This window comes from Mixophyes fleayi, chromosome 6 (assembly GCF_038048845.1).
Source record: "Mixophyes fleayi isolate aMixFle1 chromosome 6, aMixFle1.hap1, whole genome shotgun sequence".
Taxonomy (NCBI): domain Eukaryota; kingdom Metazoa; phylum Chordata; class Amphibia; order Anura; family Limnodynastidae; genus Mixophyes; species Mixophyes fleayi.
The window spans coordinates 120,245,607-120,269,177 of NC_134407.1; the positions used below are offsets into that span (position 1 = coordinate 120,245,607).

General features: G+C 40.4%; 1 protein-coding gene across 5 annotated transcripts in view; it reads left to right on the forward strand.

Moving 5' to 3' along the window:
• The first annotated feature begins 7,901 nt into the window (after nucleotides 1-7,901).
• Nucleotides 7,902-23,571, forward strand: part of CTNND1 (catenin delta 1) — a 63,715-nt gene continuing 48,045 nt past the window's right edge. For 3 of the 5 annotated variants that reach the window (XM_075217198.1, XM_075217200.1, XM_075217199.1), the window contains exon 1: nucleotides 7,902-8,054. The gene's annotated coding sequence lies outside the window, so the exon portion shown is untranslated. The remainder of the gene's footprint in view (nucleotides 8,055-23,571) is intronic. The other 2 variants (XM_075217201.1, XM_075217203.1) reach the window with 1 other exon arrangement.

Consider the following 23,571-nt stretch of genomic DNA (forward strand, 5'->3'; position numbering starts at 1 on the left):
TGTACACCTCTGTCCGAAACGATCTCAGAAGAACATCCATGAAGACAAAAGATTTCTTTAATAAAGTGGTTTGCCAACATGGGAAAGGAAGTAAGTCCCACCAAGGACACGAAATGGGCCATTTTAGAGAACCTATCCACCACTACCCAAATTGTGTTAAATTTTCTGCTGGGTGGAAGATCCGTGATAAAATCCATGCTTATGTGAGTCCATGGTTTGAAAGGAATAGGCAGAGGTTTCAGAAGACCGGCTGGAGCCTGATGGGAGGATTTAAATTGAGTACAGATGTCACAAGCGGAGACATACTCTTTAACGTCATTCCTGATGGCAGGCCACCAATAATTTCGGGAAATGATCTCTAGAGTCTTCCGGGCTCCAGCATGACCGGAGAAGCGAGAGGAATGATTCCAAGAGAGAATTTTCTTTCGAAGCAGAGGAGGTACCAAAGTTTTTCCCCGGAGGTGGGGTGGTAGTGGAGGAGGCAGATAAAACCACACATTTGGGATCCAGTATAGGCCGCTCTTGGAGGTCTTCTGAGCCAGAGACAGAAGCAAAGGCTTGAGAAAGCGCATCTGCTTTTTTAATCTTGGAAGCAGGCTTGAAGGTGATAATGAGGTCAAAGCGAGAGAGGAATAAAGACCATCTGGCTTGTCGTGGGTTCATACATTGAGCGAAATGCAAGTAGAGTAAATTCTTGTAATCAGTGAATATAGTTATAGGATGACAAGCCCCCTCCAACAGGTATCTCCATTCCTCCAGGGCTCCTTTAACAGCCAACAATTCCTTATCGCCAATGGTATAATTTTTTTCAGCAGGTAGTAGAATTTGGGAATAAAAGGCACAGGGATGCAGTTTTTTCTGTGCAGATTTTTTTTAGAAAGAACAGCTCCGATACCAAAGTTGGATGCGTCAACCTCGAGAAAGAAGGGGGGAGAGCAATATTCGGTTGTTGAAGAATGGGAGCGGTGGAGAAAGCTTCTTTGAGGAATTGGAAAGCTTAGAGAGCCTCAGGAGACCATTGCTTGGGGTTGGAACTTTTACGAGTAAGGGAAACAATAGGTGCAACAATGGAAGAGAACCCTTGAATGAAACGCCGATATTAAATGGGGAAGCCCAAAAAGCGCTGGATAGCTTTGAGACATGTGGGCAAGGGCCAGTGCAGAACTGCTCTTACTTTCTCCGGGTCCATCTCGAAGTCCACACCGGATACTATATACCCCAAGAAAGGGATCTGGGAAAGTTCAAAGGAGCACTTCTCCAATTTGCAGAACAACTGATTTTTTTGTAGTCTTGAATGGACTTCTGCAACGTGTTGTCGATGGGTAGGAAGGTCTTGGGAGAAAATCAGGATATCATCCAGATAGACAACCACACACACGTAGAGCAAGTCCCGAAAGATCTCGTTTACAAACCCTTGGAAGACAGCGTGGGTATTGCACAGCCCAAATGGCATGACCAGATATTCATAGTATCCATCGCAGGTGTTAAAAGCTGTCTTCCACTCGTCTCCAGCCTTGATCCTAATAAGGTTATATGCACCACACAGGTCTAGTTTGGTAAATATCTGAGCACCTCTAATGCAATCAAAAATCTCTGTAATCAAAGGGATAGGATAACGATTTTTTACAGTTATGGCATTTAGACCTTGATAGTCTATACAGGGTCTTAACGTGCCATCCTTCTTTTTGATAAAAAATAGTCTGCTCTGGCAGGAGAGGTGGAAGGTCGGATGAATCCTTGCTGGAGATTCTCTTTGATGTAAGTTGACATTGCCTGAGTCTTGGGTAGAGAGAGAGGATACACCTGACCTCTAGGTGGAATTTTACCGGGTTGTAGGTGCACGGGGCAGGCCCAAGTTTGATGAGGGGAAATTGTTGGGAACGTTTCTTATCGAATACATCCACAAAAGAGGCGTATTCCGGAAGGAGCCAAGGTGGAAGAGGACTTAGAGAAGACTTGGATATCTTGACTGGTAACACCTGGGATAGGAATCTGTGGAGACAAGCTGGACCCCAGGACAGGACTTGAGGTGACATCCAGTCTATTTGAGGTGAGTGAAGATGGAGCCAAGGAAGTCCCAGAATGAGAGGGCTAGTAGTAGCCGGAAAGATCAGTAGAGAAATTTGTTCTTGATGGAGGGCCCCTACTTGAAGAGAAAGATGAGTAGTATGTTCAGTGATGAGTTCATTGCGAATTCGTGACCCATCAAAGGCCGTGATGACGATGTTTTTTTTCTAAAGGCATAACAGATGAGGACCATCACTGAGTGAGAAATAAAATTACCGGCTGCCCTGGAATCCAGGAGTGCCTGAGATGTAAAGGAACCAGTAGAAGTGGAAATGGTAACTGTAAAAGAACAATTCTTAGAGCCAGCACAAATTGGAGAGGGTTCCAGAGAACCTAACCTGACCTCTCCGGAACAGGTTAGGGTTTTGCGTTTCCACGATCTCCTGGGACAGAAATTTAGTACATGACTGGGATCGGCACAATAGATGCATAACTTATTCTTTAGGCGTCATTCTCGTTCTTCAGGTGTTAGTCTAGAATGACCCAACTCCATGGGTTCCGCTGGTGGAGAGGATTCTTTCTCCGAGATTCTTTCCCGAAATCTCATGTCCACACGATTACATAAAGATATTAAAATATCCAGAGACGTAGGTAATTCTTGAGAGGCCAGTACATCTTTAATTTTATCTGAGAGTCCTTGCCAGAAAGCGGCTACAAGTGCCTCGTTATTACACTGGAGTTCTGAAGAAAACTTGCGGAATTGAATCACGTATTGAGCCACTGAACGAGGTCCTTGTCGTAGCCGAAGGATACTTGAAGCAGCTGAAGTAACCCGCCCAGGTTCATCAATGATTCTTCGAAAGGTGGCTAGAAAGGCAGTATAATCACTTAACAAATGGTCATCTTTTTCCTAAGAGGAGAAGCCCATGCCAGAGCCTGCCCAGAGAATAGAGAGATGATATATGCCACCTTAGAACGCTGGGTAGGAAAATTGTGCGGCTGGAGTTCAAAGTGAATGGAGCACTGATTGAGAAATCCCCTACAGGATTTTGGGTCTCCGTCAAACTTAGAGGGAGTAGGTAGATGTAGAGAAGAAGTAGGCACCGGGGATCGCTCAGTGGACTGAGACGTTCCTGGAGGTTGTTGGGTGGGAGGCGAGGTTGGAACTTGTTAAACTGAGACACTAGAGATTGGAAACACTGTAGTAACTGTCGTTGAATAGCATCTTGTTGCTCCACCCAAGCCACCAGGTATTGCAGCAAATCCGTCATGGTCTGTTCTTACTGTCACGGTCACTAGGATTCTCGACCCAGAATTCTGCCAATAGTTGTCACTACACTCGAGGCTCTGAGACTAACGCAGCGGCTGTTCTTCTCCAGGGATCCCTGCAAGAGGTTATGGGTTTTGGCGGCACCACTGCGCAGGTCGCGGTCAAACAGGAAACAGGGAGTACGAGATTTGGATCCTGGGGCGACCTCCCTAGTGACATCCAGGAAAGGGCATTTCCTGGTCTCTTGGGACAAGCTGCAGTATAAACAGAGATGATTCTTAATCCGGCATTCTCTCTCCTTGGATGTGAGATGGGAACGGACCAGCTGCATAGGAGAGTACAGCGCGTGTCTGGAAGCGAGGGGCTAGCCAAGGAGAAAAGCGGCGAGAACGATCCCTCTCCTGAGAACACAGAAGAGATCAAGTCGTCTAACTTTGTCGGTAAATCCCTGAAAGCAAGGTCGTCCTTTATACGCTCAGACAATCCATGCCAGAAGGTGGCAGTTAAAGCTTCGGCATTCCATTTTAGCACAGAAGAGAGGGTCCGAAACTGAACTGCAAATTAACCAACAGAAAAACCCCCTTGGTGTAGAGCCACCCTACCAGGCTAATTGAACACATTTCAGAAGGCCTCAATAAAAGCAGTGGAATTGGAGAGTATTATATCATTGCTGTCACAGTTACAAACAGAAGTACAGCTAGGAGTCACGGATATGGTGAAAACACTCTGTGTTTATTTGCAGACAAGTATAAATAACAGGTAGTCAGGAGTAGTGGTAATTACCAGGTGCAGGCTGATGCAGGAGATAATATAAATGTCCAGAAACAAGCAGGTACACAGCTAATGCAGGGAAGCAGGGGTATGAACAGATTCCAGGCAGCATGAACCAGAGGAGCAAGGCAGGAGGAAGAATCCACAGGTAACACAGGATATGACAACAATAACCAGCCATGTGTGCTGGGAGTGACAGGGTATATAAAGGGAAGACCACACCCAGGTGCATGGGATAATTGGAACATGAAGGTTAACCCCTAATGCACACAATAAGGCACAATAGCAGCACCTCTGGTGAATGGAGGTACTGCCAATACAAATACAATGATAAAGGCAAAAAGGCAGGAGCTGCCATGCAAAGCAGCATGTAATGCATAAGCTGTAGGCAGATCGTGACAATTGCGCTCCCACAAAGGCGATGCCCAGGCTAAGGCCTGACCAGAGAGAAGAGAGATGATGAAGGCAATTTTTGCTCTTTAAGAGTTCAAAATGCATTAAGCACTGATTCCAAAAAACACGGCACTTCATTGGATCTCCGTCGTAATTGTCAGGCATAGGAATACAAAGATCCCTGGAACTTGGAGCACCGGAGGAAGAAACCGAACTAACAGGAACAGTAGAAGATGCGGTGGCAGCCTGAGAAGTGAGAGACCCCTGGATGGAGTCTAGGCGCGAAACCACCCCTTGAACGCACTGCAGCAGTTGAGTCTGATTATTCACTTGTTGTTCAACACGCTGAGCTAAGTGTAACAACAAATCCCGGGTGGAGAGTCCAACTCACCAGGGACCCCCGCAAAGAGGTATGGACTTGGCCGCAGACGGTGTACAGGACGCGGTTCACCGAGACAGTCACCAGAGAGATAGGTGAACTGCGGATAGTCAGACAGGCCAAGGTCATAACCAGGAGGGCAATGCAGTACCGAATCAGGAGCCGAAGAGTGGTCAGGGAAGCCGAAGTGTACCTGAGGAGCAGAATCAATGCCAAATCAAGATCTAAATAGTCAGTAACAAGCCGAATAATCAGGATACAAGGAACAGAATGCAGGAACAAACACTGGAGATCAGGTGTGAGCCTAATACTCTGGTACCTTAGTGGTGTTAGTGGCAGGTTTAAATAGAAGCAGCAAGCTCCTGATTGGAGCATAAGAAAGTCGTCTCTGGATAGACAGAATCGGCTGACACTGCCTACCGACACTAACGAGAAGCGTCCCCACTGCTAGGCAACGTGGACAGACCTGCGCATGCACGCAGACACTGCGTCCCATTGCTAGATGCTTGCAGCCGGAAGGATAGGGCGTCCGTTCCCAGCAGCAGCAGAACTGCGGGGACGGTGCCTGACAACCGCTATTTGATACATTTACCCCCCGGACTTTCCTGTGCCTGCATCAGACAAGTCGCTGCTTGAGCAATCATTCTCTTTCAACTGGCACCTTCAAAAAACTCAAATACCTTTGGTTATATATTACTAAACACTACCACCTGTCACGCTCCAGTAGGTTAGGATCCTAGATCTGCCTAAATTAGCACTACTTCCAGCAAGGCGAGGAGTCTAACAGGCAGAAGGTATTCACCAGGGACCGCCGCAAGGTGGTTTGGTCTCAGCTGCGTCTGCACCGCAGGTCGAGGCCCTTACTGGAAGTATCAGGCGAGACCTATCGGGGAATGTACAGAGGAGAATCCATCAGGCTCAACAAGCTTACTATAAAGTAGATGGTGATGTGATACGATGGAGTGTCAGCTCTGCGGATAATAGCTTACAGCAGGAGTGATGAAGTGTTAGTTCTGCGGACAACTGGTTACCACTGGGATAGTGGCGAAATACACAATGAATGTCAACTTAGCAGAAAACAGGAGAAATGAAGTGTCAGCTTTGCGGACAACAGGTTACAGCAGGAAAGATGAAGTGTCAGTTCAGCGGACAACTGGTTACCACTGGGATAGTGGCGAAGTAAACAATGAATTGTCAGCTCTGCGGACAACTGGTTACCACTGGGATAGTGGCGAAGTACACAATGAAGTGTCAGCTCTGCAGACAACAGGTTTACAGCAGGAGAGATGAAGTGTCAGTTCAGCGGACAGCAGGAGAGATGAAGTGTCAGCTTTGCGGACAACTGGTTACCACTGGGATAGTAGCGAAATACACGATAAATGTCAACTCAGCAGACAACAGGAGAAATGAAGTGTCAGCTCTGCGGACAACAGGTTACAGCAGGAAAGATGAAGTGTCAGCTCAGCGGACAACTGGTTACCACTGGGATAGTGGCGAAGTAAACAATGAAGTGTCAGCTCTGTGGACAACTGGTTACCACTGGTATAGTGGCGAAGTACACAATGAAGTGTCAGCTCTGCAGACAACAGGTTTACAGCAGGAAAGATGAAGTGTCAGTTCAGCGGACAGCAGGAGAGATGACAACCAGCAGGAGCAATGGAGTTATGTCTAGTACCTAGCAGGTAGATTGAAGAACAGGCACTGAGCTGCAGGGGGAAGTGCACTGGGAAAGACACATTTCGACCATTGTAATTAAAATCTTCGAACAAACAAAAAATTACATATGTAGTAGTATTTTAGGAATATAAATAAATACAAGTTTATGTTATTATCCTCAGCTTCAGCAGTTGACACAATAGGGAGATTAATTCATTTCTACCCTTATAATTTTAGGTGGTGGCTATGAATCTCTCTGTAGAGAAGTAATTAAACATGGATCTGCTACCATTTATGCATATCTATATCTATATCTATATCTATATATATATATATATATATGTATAAACAGTAATGTTGTTTCAGCTATCCTAAGGTCTATCAATTTTGAATAAGTTTCGGCACTGGGATTTTCACTAAAACAATCTGATAAGATTTTCTTTTTAAAAAAAAAGATCACAATATTCGGTTCTATTGTGGACATATTCCAGTCTGGTATCACTGTTATAACAAGAAGGCATGGCTGGATAATGAATCATAGGACTCAAGACCCAATCCATACACTTATTTCTTTTATGGAAACAGTGAATATTTTCATTTCATGTGTATTATTATGTGTGTTTAGTTCTTGGATGGACTATGCTACACACTGCATACTATTTATTATTAACATTTATTTATATAGTGTCAGCATACTCAATTGCACGTTTAAATTGTGATATTTTTATTAAAAACATATTTTGTGTGAAAAAAATATCAAATATATTTAACAAAATGAAAATAAAGTTTTATTACATTTTAAGACTGTTATGTCCAATTGTAAAGCCTACGCAATCTGCTGGCGCTATATAAATAAATGTTGATGATGAGTTTATTTTTCCAGCTTGCTAGCGTCGTTTTCTAGTCATATTCCAGCTTAGCCTGTCTCTAATAGCAACCGTGAACAAGGGGAAAATCAGAAGTAACCAATGTGACATTTTGTACAAGGTATAAAAAAATGTAGTCTCTTTTTAGACACACGCAAAAATATATATATATATATATATATATATATATATATATATATATATATATATATATATAACATTATACTTATGAATTGCTGTAAATAAAACACCCTGTCCTGCAAAGTGAGACCAGTACAACTGCTTATCTAGTGCAATAACTAGTCCTTCATATTACCCACACACCATTTACTCAACAGATTTTTATCACTACACTACTCCGTGTTCTCCAGTCCATATGAGATCCACCCCTGTAATCTCTCCCATTCTTTTACCTACCACTCCCTGCAATCTCGGCTATATGGAAATCTATATATACACCCCTCCCTGTGCAGCCCCTCCTCCTCCCTCCTCTTGTATAACGCGCATCGCCATTGGTTACTCCAGTCACTCTTTTTCTTTGAGCACCGTGACTGGCTGCAAGGCGAGCAGGCGTTGACGTCAGGGCCAGGCCTGGTAGGGCGGGTTCGGTCCAAGCGGTAGAATTTGCTTTGTGGTTTGAGACCCACCGGGAGTGACGTCACTTTGCCCACCTTGACGTCAGCGGCCTCCACGGAGAGATCCGGACTGTACTGTGCGTATTATATCCCTCTTTTTATAACGTAACTTTAATGGGTAACCCTGGGTGTTGGTAGACCTATTACCGGGGTGGGGGTAATGTGGCTGCAGACGCCCATACAGGTGAATGGCAATGCCTGCGGTACATGATGTACAGTACCGTACATATGGTGGTGGGAGGGGGGCATCTGAGACTGTTCCTTTACTCTTGAAATAAAATGTAAAACTTGGGCGTCCATACCTGGCCTGTGTAGTGTAACAGCGATACAGTGCTGGAATGCACGGTGTCCACATAGCTCACACAGTGTAACTTGCCATGTATGTTATAGGACTTGTCTGTTGAAGTTATTGAGTGTGAACATTATGTTAATGGGTTTGGCTTTGTTAAACCACGCACACAAGTTCTGTGTATCTGCACCACGTCTGTAGTGGGACCACATCTTTGTTTTGTATTTAGTCCTTCCGATATGTATGTGCCAGTGTCCTACATCTTGGGTGTACTATTTGTGTATCTTGGTTCTCAAAATGTAGGGCAGGCTACCCCGAGGAGGGCGAAGCTGGCAGCTTCATGTTTAACATTCATTAGTCCATGTTATTGGGGAGTGTGTACAGGGCGTATGATAGGGGCTCTGCTTTCCAGGCTGTTTCACTCTGAGTAAATGACTTATGTGGAAGACGTTATTTACTGACCCTTTTTTATGTACACTCTAAAGTAACTGCTACATTCTGCGTAATTATGGTATCTTAGTCGGGACACGTTCCGGCTTGTGCATAGAAGGGAGGTTACTATCCTAAAATAGCATACGTTTTTAAGTGTATATGAAAATAAGCATGTTTATGTGCCGTTGCTTACCCTGTGATAAAGATTTTGTACTGCCGGCCAATAGTGCAGCAAAGACCAGGGTCATAAAAAATTCATATTGCTTGCATGGTAAGGAAACAAGTGCATTCTTTAGCCTTATTTGGTGGTAGTGCATGGCAGTATATTAAATCGCAGGAAGTTAAAGAAAAGTTTTACACGTTTTTGAGTTGTGGCACTGCTGTCTTAACTTATTTTAAGTCATATTTTTACTTTATAATTTTGTACTTCTAAACTGTACTATTCATGTCTTCAACTTTGCAAGTGTTTATGCACTTGCATGTTTATAATTTTAAATAGTTTATAGATTTTTATGCTGCTACTTTGCTTCCATGATTTAACTTGAAAATAGCGGTAAAGGAATGCTAGTGTAAAATTGTATGGCATGGCTAACTGATAAAATGTGCTTTTACAATTAGTCTGTATCAGAAATGGTGTTAGAAATCATTTCTATGGATGACGACCACTTTTATTATTTGGCTACATGTTTTTCAGATTGGTCATTATACAAAATGTCCTTGTCTTTTTGCTAGTGGGTCTCTGACCTCATCTGATGTACAGGAGCTCTCTGCATTTCCTGGCTGTGAAAGCTAGTAGAGTCCTCTCATTGCTGACACTGGTGATTGTGCAAGCCAGGAGATAAGTTTGGAATTCTTTCTCGCTTCTCCATTGTCCAGACACCAAAGGGCACTTTGTACTTTCACTTTTATGGTAAAAAGTTAGCATTGTCCAATGTTGGAGTTGTTGTTTAGGCCACTGTTTAACAAACTTAGTCCTATCAAGGAATAACACACATTTTTCATATATATTTGCCTTAAAATATGGTAGTCAATTTGGACCACTAATGAACTTAGCCATTTTCAAATACTGAACTGTTAAGAAAAGCACCACTTATTCTGTAATATGAGGACCAGTAGTGAGGACCAAGTTTAGAGGAACCCTTTTTACATCTTGGTTTCACAACTTTCTTTAAGCAGCCACATTAATTTCTCTGTGTGAGAGCATGTTACAATACTGACCCTGTCAATTAGGTTAACGGTGCATAGTAATAGAAGTCCTAATGACCCACTTACAACAAAATTTTTGTGGAGGAAGTGATGATCTCAAAGTGCCTAGTAGAAGTAACACTTCAGTAGTTGCAACTCTCTGGTCTTTTGGCAGCTGTGCAGCAAGAAAGTCATTTTTGAACACATTTTATGACTGATATTGTGACCATTGTTTTGGTTTGTGTCACAAACCCTTCAAGTATTGTCCACATGCATTGATTTTAATAGAAAAATTGGAAACTTTGATGGTAAATCCTGTCACCTGATGTTTGTGGGTGTCTGGAAACATATCTGCTGCAGTCATTGTGTTTGGCCCACTGAATGCTTGGGTCTGCCAGTAGTTCTGGGAGACTTTCAACCTTTAGTAAGCAAATCTGAAAGTAACTGAGGAGTGCATATTCTCAAATTACTCATTCAGTTACATGCATGTTATGTTGCAGGAGAATTATATGTACTGTAGGTTTGAGCATCAAATCATTTGTTTAAAAAGAAAAAATAAGCAAATATCGTATAGTTTAGTTCTCTGATATTGGTTTTAGGGGCTTTTTGAGCAGTAGAAAACAATCAAATCCTTATAGAGCAACATTTATAAAATCAGCAAATTTGTGCAAAAATCAGCGTTATTTGTTTATTTCCTTTTCTTTGCTCCCACTACACTTATTTTTGTCCAGTTTATATGATCATTATTTTTGAGTAGTATTATAATATGGGTGCGCTATATTTCTAGTGTAAGGTGTTCCTTAGAGATGAGTAAAGTTACAGTGAATCACATTACATGATGGAACAAGCTGCTTTTGTAGAGGTGTGAAGTTTCAGCAGTAAAAGCTTCAAGTTCTGCTTTTACCTTGCAATTCTCCTTTGTATTTGTGAATCAGCATTTTGCAGAATTTAATGTCTATGAATAGTTTGGGTGATGGTCAATTCATTCTGCTGTCTGGTTGGGCTAGGACAGTGTTGGCTAACCTGTGACACTCCAGGTGTTGGGAACCTACAAGTCCCAGCATGCTTTGCCAATATATAGCAGCTTATTGCTGTAAGGGTATGCTGGGACTTGTAGTTTCACAACACCTGGAGTGTCACAGGTTAGCCAACACTGGGCTATGACAGGGAACACTTTTGCAGCTAAGTGTGGAACAAGATGAATATTTTGCGCAATAGGTTTTGACAATTTTTACTACTGCTTTGGCTTGGTCACATTTTTCAGTTGCCAAAGTGACTGTATCTTGTCCGTCCCTTTATGCATCCTTCTGAATGTTCTAAAGGGCTGGTATGCTGAGAAATGAACTGGTGCATTACTCTAAACATGCCTGAAGTTGTAGATTAGTAAGAGCCGTTCACTTCGCACTAAACCTTAAATTGATGCTATAGCATGTATGTATGTATGTCTTAACATAGCTGATGTTAATGCATAGGACAGGTGGGGCGTGAACAGGTTTTACTGTTTGTTGTGAAACTTATTGAATTGGAGGACTCAAATGTGTGCAATAGTGTGTTTATATATGTATTTTTTTAAGCTGTGGAAAAGCCCAAAATATTTTTTTTTCAATGAGTCTTGTAAATTTGACATAATTTTTATGTTTTTGTCTATTGATATAAATGTTTTCAATAATTTTTTTTTAATTTCCTAAATTATGGATTTTGTCCAGTTGGTGACTTGCACCCCTTTGTTATCCAGTATTTTCTTTACTTTGTATGATACCTATTAGGAGTTTTGGCCCACCCACCTCCCAACCTCTTTTAGGGTGATAATTACACCAGACTGATTGGGGGGGGGGGGGGGGGTGTTAACAAATCATAGCTTCTTCAGTATTGTGCAGATTCTCCAGGTTTTGTAGTGGTTTTTGGCTTTGCTCATTTAATGTGAACACAATCACAGAGGCAGCACTGATTTTATGGGCTTAATCACTATGCAGATTAAGAATATTGTTACTGACTGTATGACCAATTTTTAAATGAATATTTGATTGGCCAACAAAATAAATGCCTCCATTGTGTGCTGGCGATAGGCCTACTCTAAATTAGGGTGTTCCAATTTCTGAGTAATGTTTTGTTCAAAAGTCACTGCTAGAAAGTTTTCAAAGTATTTGCCTGTTTTCGGGACATTTTGGTGAACATTAGTGCAGTTCATTAATATTTATAGGCATTGTATTGCTTTTAGTCAAGCAAACTGTAAGGTTACCTCACATTCACTAATGAGTTAACGTTCATAATTTACAAATGTTCCGAGACAAAGCTTTCTGTTTAGAATAACTTTCTTGTTTGGTGGAAGCTTATTGTATGTGACAACAAGCAACAGTAGGATCAAATATCTAACAACTGAAATTGGTACACAGCCACTCAGATCTGTGACACTTGGGGACAGTGTGTAATGCTTCATTAAGTTCTGCTGCATGTATGTTACAAACATGGGTGCTTTCTATACCCTCTGTCTAGGGCAGGGCCATTGTGATGGCTAGATATGGTCTGCATGGAAGTATATATTTTTGCAGCACACAAACATATGGCTACAATATGTACACAATTGACATTTTATTCTGTATACATCTTCAATCAGTCTGATCAATGAATTGTATGCCTGTCTGTATTATAAATACCATCTTTAAAACATAAAAAAAAAATATTTTTTTTTGGCCCACCATTCTGTGTTGTGGGTAAAACAGGAACTTACAAGGTGGGCAGAATAAAAATAGTCATTAAGACAAATGCTTGGATGGTGCTGGTCCCTGTTCATGAGAGCTTATAACCTAATTGAAAGTGGGCCAAGCTGGAACAAGATGAGCTAGTGTGGCTCAGAATGCAGAGTCGGACAGTTGTTAGGGTAAAAGGTAAAATTGGATACTATGTCTTGCAGTAAGCTATGATCTAATAAAGAGCTGGGCTTTCAGAGAGTATGTATAGATTTGAAGGCAGTGGTTGGGCGTGGCGGGGAATTTCACGTGTGAGGGAAGGATCAGTGACTTGAAACTGGGTTCTGGAGGACATGGGAAGCCAGTGTAGGGAATTTCAAAGGAGTACAGCAGATGTGGAGTGGCGAGAGAGGAAGATCAGTCTTTTGCGCTTTTAAGTTGCATTGAAGCGGAATAGATGCATAAGGGGAATGCTAGATAGGATGAGGTTGCTGTAGTCCAAGCAGGAGATAAGAGTTTTGGTACCATTATCGAGAAAGAAAGAGGCATTTTTTGGCAATATTTCTAAGGTGGAGGTGACTGGATTGGGAGAGATGGAATGTGAAGTATAAAGCAGAGGGGTGACAAAAGTGTAACACCCAAGCAGCGGGCTTGAGAGACAGTTGAAATTGGTCTTATTGCCAATGAGGGAGACTAGAGGGGAAGAGAAAAGTACTTTAAGGAAAATATTGCGACTGTATAGAAAGCCTTATGATGTAGCTGAAGTTTGTGTTTTAAGGATACTGTTGGTGCTTTTTTTGTGTGATTCTCAATGCATCTCAACCTGTGCAGCTTTTACCTGGTTCCTTATAAGGTCACACTGGCTCTTGAATATAACAGTATGTGTATTATTCCCTGCCTAAACATCACAAACTAGAGGGGCATTAACACATAATTGTCTAACTGTACCTAGCACAGGGTAGTATATATGCTACACATTGTTTTGTTGTCACTCTGTGCAGGTAATGAACAATCTTGGGGGGGGGGGGATTCAATTAGGTTTCTGATCTGCGTTACAGTGAAAGTGCGCAGTATTGACGGTAATATGGTACAGCAATAATGCAGATTTTCCTTCGCAGCCCTATGGGGATGCGCACGAAAATACACATTATTGCGGTACCGTGGATTGTCTTTGTGGCCCATGCCGGCACGTTACAACGGATCGGAAACCTAAGTGAATACCCCACTTGGAGGGTTGTCTGCTCTGTGTTCTGAACTTTTAAGACCTTGTCAAGCCTCCAATAACTGCACCTCCCAAGAATATTTTTATACATTCATCCATTCTTGAATATTTATGTTGGGTAATAAATAGTCACTTTAGGGGGAATTCAATTGGCCGCGCACTATTGGCGTTGTTATGGTAGTTTTAACGCTGTATTTTTGCTCGCAGCACCCTGAGCTGCGAGCAGAAAGCCGGGTTAATATTACCTTAATAACGGTAATAGTGCGCAGGCCGCGTTACTTTTTCAAGCAACGCAGCCAATTGAATTCCCCCCAAAGTGACTATTTATTACCTAACATAAATATTTAAGAATGGTTGAATGTATAAAAATATTCTTGTGAGGTAACTGTAATACATTTGACGTGGTGGTACTTCGGGGGGGGGGATTTAATTCCTCCCTTTGTGTCAGAATCGGGGTCCTGTAAAGCCAAATTGGATGAGCTTGGAAGCTGTTAGTGGTAATTTACCAACATCAATTGGTGTTGGTATCAACTGATTGATAATCAGATTAATACTGAGTTTTGCTGTAGTTGTTGTTAAAACTTGTGTGGAAAGCATGATATTTCAGGTGTGCTTGAGCTGTCAAGCCCTACAGAAGTGTGTGTGTGGGGGGGGAAGGCACATGTAGTGATGTAAAATGCTTCCCATCTCTCACCTATATAATTACAGCGGCTTTTGCATCACAGATTTGATTTGTGTAAACTGAATTCTGGGAACTTTGTAAAACTTAAAATGTGCAGACTTTGATTTGGGAACTAAATTGCCGTGTAAAAATAATGTCCAGTATTTGTGTGCTATGTGCAAAAGCAGCCAGTATTTTATCAGCATGCTTAAAGATATATGCATTTGCACCTGTAGTAGTATGTATCTAGGAGCACATTACTCCCCCCTCCCCCTTTTCGCTAAAATCTACATGGTTCCCATCTGTGCCAACTTTTAACATCCTTGTACAGGGTGCAGACAGCTCGTTATTACAGTGAAGTATTTGTTTTTATTTGTGTTGTGATTTCGACATGGCCATTGTTTTGGAGGTACAAATAAAGAGAAAAGGGCACCGCGGATATAAAAATGTGGTGATTACGATAGCAAATGTTTAAAATTTGTAAAATAAAATCATTGGAGTCCTACAGCACTAATTCTGCATATTTCGTGATGGCAAAAATGATTCAAATAAATAAAATCCATTATTAAAAATTACCATGTACATTAACATTTTCAGCTCCTGAATTAACGTTGGAACTATTTGTAATTGACACAATGTTAAACATTGTGTGTAGTGTTATTGTTTTCAAGAATATTTAGGGATTAGTGAGAGGTGCTCAAACTTTGTCCTTCATAGCTACCAACAGGTCATATTTTCATGATTTCTGTCTGTAGAAACAGGTAGCATAATTGCCCATCCAAATACATAAAATTTACCTGTGTATGGGTAATTATGCTACCTGTTTCTACAGACAGAAATCCTGAAATTATGACCTGTTGGTAGTTCTTGAGGACTAGGTGTGAGCACCTCTTGATTAGAGCATCTATATCACGATATGTTCAGATGAATAAGTCCTTAAAGAAGCAATTCATAATGACCTAAACGACAGATCTGATTATTCAGTACTTTGATATGCCTCTTGTGGATGACAAGTAGGTACAAAAAAATACTGCTTGTTGATCAGAATGTATTGGCGACTGGCCTGCTCATATGAAATAAAAGTAGTCACATTCAAGGCAGATATGATTAAAGAGGAGTGTTTTTGTTTGTGTCTCTCAGTTTATGTAGCGAAACCCTGCGTTTTCGAAGTGGGCGTGATTTTGCAAGTGCTTGGGAAGCACTCTGCCTGTGTTTGTGTGGATGTTTTAATACCAGCCCAATCAGTCAGTGAAAATAAAAGGACCTCAAGAAATATATTGCATACTAAATTGAAAAGAATATATACAAAATTAGATTCAGGGATACACATCTTACTTTGCATTTGATTCATTTATTGGTTAAATGGTCAATATGCTTTTAGCATATTAGTTTAGAAGGGCAATACATGAGTTTTGTGCGTTCTGCTCATTGGGACATTTATAGGTATGTCAAGACTTCCTCACGGATTAAGAAGTTACAGTTCTATATTAGTAAGGACATGCAGCAATCACTTGTTCAAATAAGTCTTTTTGGAAAAACATTATGTTGTGTTCCAAATACTGCAGCCTATGGTCTGTTGATCCTAATGCCAATTATGCTGCTCACAAAGGCAACAATTAAAAAAAACAAAAAAACATACAAGTGACCTTAAGACATTTGTCTGCATCACTTTCCCATGTTCACTTATGTGCTGCATATATCTTGGGTCCAGCGGTTTCCTAGCTAGAACTGTCTTACCAGTTGTATGTGCATGTTATGTTCTCTGAATGCAATGCGAGCAGTTTCTGAGAATGCATTGGTCTGGATTGGTCCTTTAAGTGTTGGGTGGAGTTCTCCTTTAAGTTGTAAATTTTAAATTTGTGCGAGTTTTTTATCTGTTTAAATAGAACGCTTTGTCATGTTTGTCTGGGGCGTCCCGACTCGTTTTGTCCCATGCTGCTTTCTCTGCTGTTAAGGCAGTGATATCAATATCCTTTCCTCTGTGAACTTCCCATTTGCATGAATGGAAGCCTCTGCGAGGAAGGGCATTTATAAACGCTGTCTGTTTAAAACGTAATCAGTAGTAGCTGAGAGGAGAGCACCCTGCCAGATCATGGGTATGGTGTAATGCAGGTAAATAAGATTGTTAATTACCATGGACAACGCCCACAATCAGTATCCACAGTAATACATAATTTCACAAAATCCCATATAAATAATTAGATTCCTTGTAAGTTTTCTGCTGCCTCCAGGATTTCACCCCATCAAGATCAACCTTTTGGCTTCGAAAGAGAGTAAAGTAGAGTGTAAAGCTTGTCAAATGGTATCGACAATGATTTTTATGCTAAAAATAAAAAATAGATGATCCGTTTACCTTTTGTAATAGCCTCTCTAGGGTTTTCCAGTTATAGGTCCTTTTAGGTTTGGTCCCTAGGACTAAGTACCATGTAATATTTTCAAATAACAAAAATTAAAAACTCCGACGTAAAGGTAAAATATCTGGATGCAACCAAATGTTGGCGATGAAAGTCCTTCAGTGAATATGCTGGATGCCAGATGGAGGTGAGTGCACAGAGTGCAGCCTGGAAGCCTCTCTCATTGCAGTCTTCATTCTGTTGAATCTGTCTGTGATAGGAGGAATCTTAAGGGATGGCCATTGTCAGGTGTGCAAAAACCCAAGCACCCACTGGACAGAAAATAGTTCTTTCAAGCTGACTATTATTACGGTCTGGCATTGCGACATCATGAGTGGCGATCACCTTAAAGCACATACACGTTCATTAATTTTGTGTCCAGAAGAGGTTTTTTTTCCCCCCTTTTAAAATTAAGTGTCTCCTCACCCTGTCCTTGTCTTAGATTTGTTTGGTGGGATTTATTTTTATCTCGCAAAGCATTACTGTTTAAAAAAATAAATAAATAATAATAATAACTTGGTCAAACATTTTAATGTGGTGCTGGTTTATCATGGTGGGAATGACTGATTTAATTTTGCTTCAAATGAGGAATCTGGATGGCTGCTTCCATCAGTACAAAATTCTTGACTTTATTATAGATTTCTAAAACAGGAGAAAGTCTCTTCAGTTCCTGCATCTAGTGTGTAATTCAGTAACTGCAGATTGGCTTTGCCATAAATGGACCACATATGGCTCAGCTTTGTGGTAATTAGCATCAGTGTGGCTCATAATTTTTTCTTTTTAGTATTTTGCACTGATGTGGCTTAAATGTATAGGCTTCGTGAAAGTATATTTGTTGTGTGTCCAAACTTTAGTACATGCCACATTCAAAAATCCCCTTATGTCCCCTTGATGATCAACCTGCCTTCATAATCATTAGCAAATAGTAATAAACCTCCATTCAGTCATCATTAACCCACAAATCTTCAGTCATTATTCAATACCTCCATTGTGGATCATTATTAACCTCCCTCACTAAATTGCCATCCTATTATTAACTCCCTTTTCCTTTATTAACACCCTCTACCTCATTTATCATACATCAGTTACCATTTGAGTACTTTCGTGCCACCAAGCAGCCTGATGAGTCTGCTTGATCATAGAGGAACTGATCTGTCAATAATTATTCTCAGAGTAAGCTTACATTTTTGCTCCACAATGCCAGGTTTTGTGGGGAAGGCAACCTGGGGGGGGGGGTATTGGTGCTCAGATCAGGTCACAGTAACCTGGTGTCATGGATTTGTCGAGTCCTGTAGTAGCCTCCAGTCAGGAAAAACAGATAGGAGAGCTAATGTAAGACTTGAATTGCCCTTCACATGTATGTGTAGATGCATTTTATATATTCAGTTCTTGCTCATGGAGATAGCTGCATGTATTGCCATGGTGTTGTTAGTATGTCTTGTTTAAATACTTGAATACACTGGCAATTCTCCTGTTGGGAGTGTGTATGCTAAGAACATCCTATGCTTGTGAATATTATTACTTTTACTATCTGTTACATAACAATTTGACTAGTCATAGCCTGAAGTCTGTGCCTTGGATTATCACACAAATGTGGCAGGGGGCAGAGAATGATTTTGAGTAAACCACTGTTCTGATATTGAAGAGATGGCAAGATAATCCAGTTCATACTCTATAAAATATTATTTAAATATGTTTTATAATGTTTTAGCTATAGTCTTATTTGGAGGAACACACACGCTGACTTGAAGCACCTTTTCTGAACAAGACCTTTTAATAAAAATTTGCTGTTTACAGGTGTGTGGTCCTTTGCAGTATAATGCAAACCCATCACTTATATTCAGATATGTCCTGTACTGTAAGGAGGTTGGTAATGTGGATGCAAATATGTTCAGGATGCTAGAGTATGCAGTGGTAAGCCAAGTATCAGATGTAATTTCCTGCTTTTGTTTATACGCTGTTCCTTGTGCAGAAATATTTAGGAATTTTCAACTTCCTCACTGCTTTTACCCTGTGATATTAACTGTATAAGGATACTTTTGGCGCAATGCAAGCATTATTGTTTTTCGGGTTTAAGGTGCATATAATAGAACTCAAATTTATTCTTGGCTTGAGCATTAAGGGCTAGATTTACTAAACAGCGGGTTTGAAAAAGTGGAGATGTTGCATATAGCAACCAATCAGATTCTAGCTGTCATTTTGTAGTATGTCCTAAATAAATGATAGCTAGAATGTAATTGGTTGCTATAGGCAACATCTCCACTTTTTCAAACCCGCAGTTTAATAAATATATCCCATAGGTTGACAGTAGGATCTTTTGCTGCACTTATTTGTTGTCCATTTGTTTTGTTTTGGAACTTACTACAATTAACTTAGTATGGCTGGTAGTATAGCTGTTCAGTATGTTTGGTGTAGGGTCCTCAAACCCCCCCCCCCCTTATTTTAAGGCTTTTGTTTTATATAAACTCGGAAATGTATCGACTCTTCCTCGGCAAATAGCTTATTACTTTCTGTTCTTGTGCTAATTTGTGGAGTTACAATGCAGCAAGGGTGTGTGTTTGCCTCAGTGCAAGGGTTAAAATGTGTGGGTGTTTGTGAGGCATATTGCAGGGCTAAGGTCAGGGTGTGTGCTAGAACTAGGAGTTTGCTTGACTACCTTTTAGGTGTAACAGCTGTAAATGTAAGATATGGCCTTATATTTTTCATTTATTAACACCTTTCCGCAGAAACTATGCATTCCTTACCTGCTTTTATAAATCCTCAGGCTGTACCAAACATAAGTTACAAGAGCATAGTTTCACAGACTGTTACTTGGGCCCATGCATATGTAGTAGTGTGTTAACGAATAAGAAATTGGATAACTGTTATAAAACCATATAAAGTATTGCATATTGACCGATTTGGCAAGTGCAGTAGGTGTTGTCTTTTAGCAAAACGGTTAACCTGTGAAATTAAGATGGCAGGGTCAAGAATGTCACTTGCTTCTGGTATGTAGAAAGTAGTGTTAGTATTTACATTTTACATTTATTCCAAGCATCCGAGTTGTGTTCAAGAAGAGGAAAACGTCATATTCGTGTCTTCTATGACCGTAATGAAAGCTACATTACCACTGAATTGCCCATTCACCACCCCAATTTTTGCGCAGCCCTAGTGTGTATTTATATATGTGTGAGATATATGGTTTATATTATTCAGCAGATGAGCCAAAAGGCTTAATTCCTGTAGGATTTAACCATACTCATGCGTGTTTATAGCCAAATGTGACAAGGCACTGCTATTGCAGTTGGGTGAGGTCTGCAGGTGCTTATATGGTACGCTGGGGTCATCGTCGCCACATATATGGTGTGTCCTGACCGACAAGCAATGGCTCTCCATCTGATGTTAATCTGGATGGGTGGTTGTGATTGGAAGGCTGTTTCAACCCATCCTTGTAACCATCAAAAAATAGTCTTTATTTTCCCGTCAAGTTGCGGCGCATGTCCACCTATATATTAACATGAAAGTAATCTAAAGTATTTTTTATTACATTTATTCCTTTATACCCCACAGTGCTTTACTAACCTAGCACTTTGCCATATGTTGCACATAAAATGCCAATACATCTTCCAGTTATTATACAAGCATGGTTCATGTACTTCACTGATGAGAAAAGATACTTAATCCTGAACATGGCGCATAGCCAGTGTGATTACTGTATGCATAGGTCCACCATAGCACTGAATGCAGTCATAACGTGTTAGGTGCACCTACAGGAGTTTCTAAATGCATAGCATCGGAGAACAGCACAGCAGTATTTGGACGAGAAGGACAAATGTCCGGATTCCCTCAGGCTCCCAGGTTTTAGACTTCATAGCCCAATCTTTAGGCACCCTAGTAACCTGGAACCCGGGTTTATTCCAGCAACGTAGTAGCCATCAGTTGGGAAAAGCAGAGATTGCAGAATTGAAAGTAAGTCCGTAAAGATTACTCATTTATCATTCACATGTATGCGTAGATGCCTTTTTATCTGAAGCTCAAGTTCCTGTGCATGGGGTACACAGTCTAGTGGTTTTAGTAGGCAGTTAAGTACATCCTCAATTGACACAGGATATCTGATATGACCTTGTGTTGAGGTTCTGTCTATAGGACCCCAATTTTGAAGTCTTCTAATGTAAGTGATAGAGTTAGCAGGGTGCCATAGCTTAATCCAGGTGTTAGAGCAACTGCCCCAAGACTCGCTATGAGTGACCATTTCCTTTACACTTTGCCAGTGATTAAATAGACTCCCTTAACCAGTAACAAAACACAAATGCTGAACAGTTTTGCTCTGGCTGCCCATTGTTTTTGTGGTAAATTGGTCAAAACAGCTGTCTGAAATATAATTTTGGGAGTTGCTAGAAGGTTCAGCACTGTCACGAGTGATTGTGGAAGGGAAATTTTGTTGCCTATAACATGTTTTTGTTACGTGGTCATTGTCTGACTTAAGATATTATTTATTTATTTTTAAAATACTTTGGCACAGTTGTTGGTGCTGTGGCCTCTGGTTTGATCCTGACAAGGAGCTATCTCCATGTACTTTATGATGAATTTAGATTGTAAGCTCCACTGTGACAGGTATTGTTGTGAATGAGTAAACATTCTGATTGTATATAACTGCATAATATGTTGGCACTACATAAAGGTTGATAACGTATTACTAGTAGCTCTTTAAGGTAAGACAACTTGTGTTTTAAGTTTAGAAGTCCTATAAGAATGTATACCTAAAGGAAGTAACCAGTTGCCACATATTGTACATATTTTAGCTGTAAAGTGCTAACCACATTTGGTAGAGTGTTAATGTGTGTATCAGGTTTGGCAGTTATGGATCATAGAGTAAGTTGATGACTACCACTTTTGTCCTCTGTGATTGGTTATTTTCTGACTACATCACACGGCACCTGTGTATGTGACCAAATTGGACGTTGATCCTGGCACTCACACTGAGTAAAAGGATTGGCCAGTGTGTGACCTGCTATCAAAAATATGACTGACTAAATTCCTTACAACCCTGATTGCATCCACTTAGTTTTCCTGTTGCTCATGGGTGACTCTTCTTCCTCAGGAAACCAAACTAGTTTTACGAGAAATAAAAGATAAACTTTGTACATGATGTGTCACACCTGTGATCAGTTTCATAGATAAGAATTTGCAATCCCTAACATGTTTTATGTCTCACATGTAAGCTGTATCATGCAGGAGCTCTGTATTACATGCATTTATAAGGTGTTCTGTGTTTTTAAATCATGTATTTTATTTATTATATACACAAATATGGATTACATGCATCCAGTGATAAAACAGGGAGTTTGTAGTGCAGTTCGGTGAGGTTTTTTTTTTTTTGTAATGATCCGAATCTCAAATGATACATCCCTGTTTAACCTCTTTCAGAGACTTGGCAAGTGTAAATGAATAGCAAGTTTGTCGTAGGAGAAAAACAAAGTATCCCTGTGTGGGCTGAAATATGTGCTCAGAAATTTCTGAACCATTGTGTGTGTATATATATGTGTGTACGTACATACATATTCTATTAAAGGACTCTGTTGGGCTCCAAGAGCTGGGTGGCAAGTAAAAACAGCCAGTGAAGCACCAGAGAAATAGGTGCTGAGGAGAACATTGTGTGTGTGTGTGTATATATGTGTGTGTATATGTATGTGTGTGTGTATATATATATATATATATATATATATATATATATATATATATATATATATATATATATATATATATATATATATGTATCTATATATGTATGTATTTACAGTTTTATTACTATTCAAATAAAACTTCAATTTATCGAAAGAAGTAATCTGAAAATGTGTCATATACTTAAGATATGACCTTTTTATTATAAGATCGCCTCGCTTTCAAAGCTCTGTCATTTCTCACTCTTGTATAATATACATGGTATCATCGACACTTATTTATATAGCACCATCAAATTCCGTAGCACTTTACAATTGGGGATAGCCAAAATATCAAAGGGAATGAATTTTGACGAAACACTATATGCTCTAGAAAGCCTTAAGTAATGCAAGGTTCTGATGCCAATTTCTTCAGGAAACCTGCCTTAGGCATACTTACCAACTTTTTTAAGTTGGTGTCCGGGAGACTCTGTAGCAGGTGGGGGGGGGGGGCGGGGCACAGAAATCGCGTCATTCACCGGGAATCGCAAATGCGGGAGTCTCCCGGACATTCTGAGAGAGTTGGCAAGTATGGCCTTAGGTGCTATCTTGTGGTTAGGCCAATGTGGTGAATTAGGTTGCTGCAATAGAAGAAGCTTAATGAAAATCAGTTGCACATAAGTTCTTCACTCATCTGATTTCATAAGTGATATTCACTTTATCCAGAGAGAAATGTAAATTTACTTTATATAACCAGAGTGTAGTTAACACTATTCAAAGACTCTGCATAATTATCTAATATTACTGTGAGGTGTAGGTAAGTTTAAAATATTTTGACTTTTCATATTTTGGGAATTCCTTGTTATGCATTTATGCTATTCAAGATTCTTTATTGTATTTTAACTTTTAGTCAATTGTGTTTGCCAATATAACAGTGTGTCATATCTGATGCGATGTTTGTGTCTGGAATGAACTTGGTGTAAGAATTTTGCTTCGTTTGGTACATTGTATCTTTGCCTAACATTCAGAGTTGACTGTCAGGTTTATATTGACATAATAGCCTGTTAAGCTATGTGGCACCTTTTT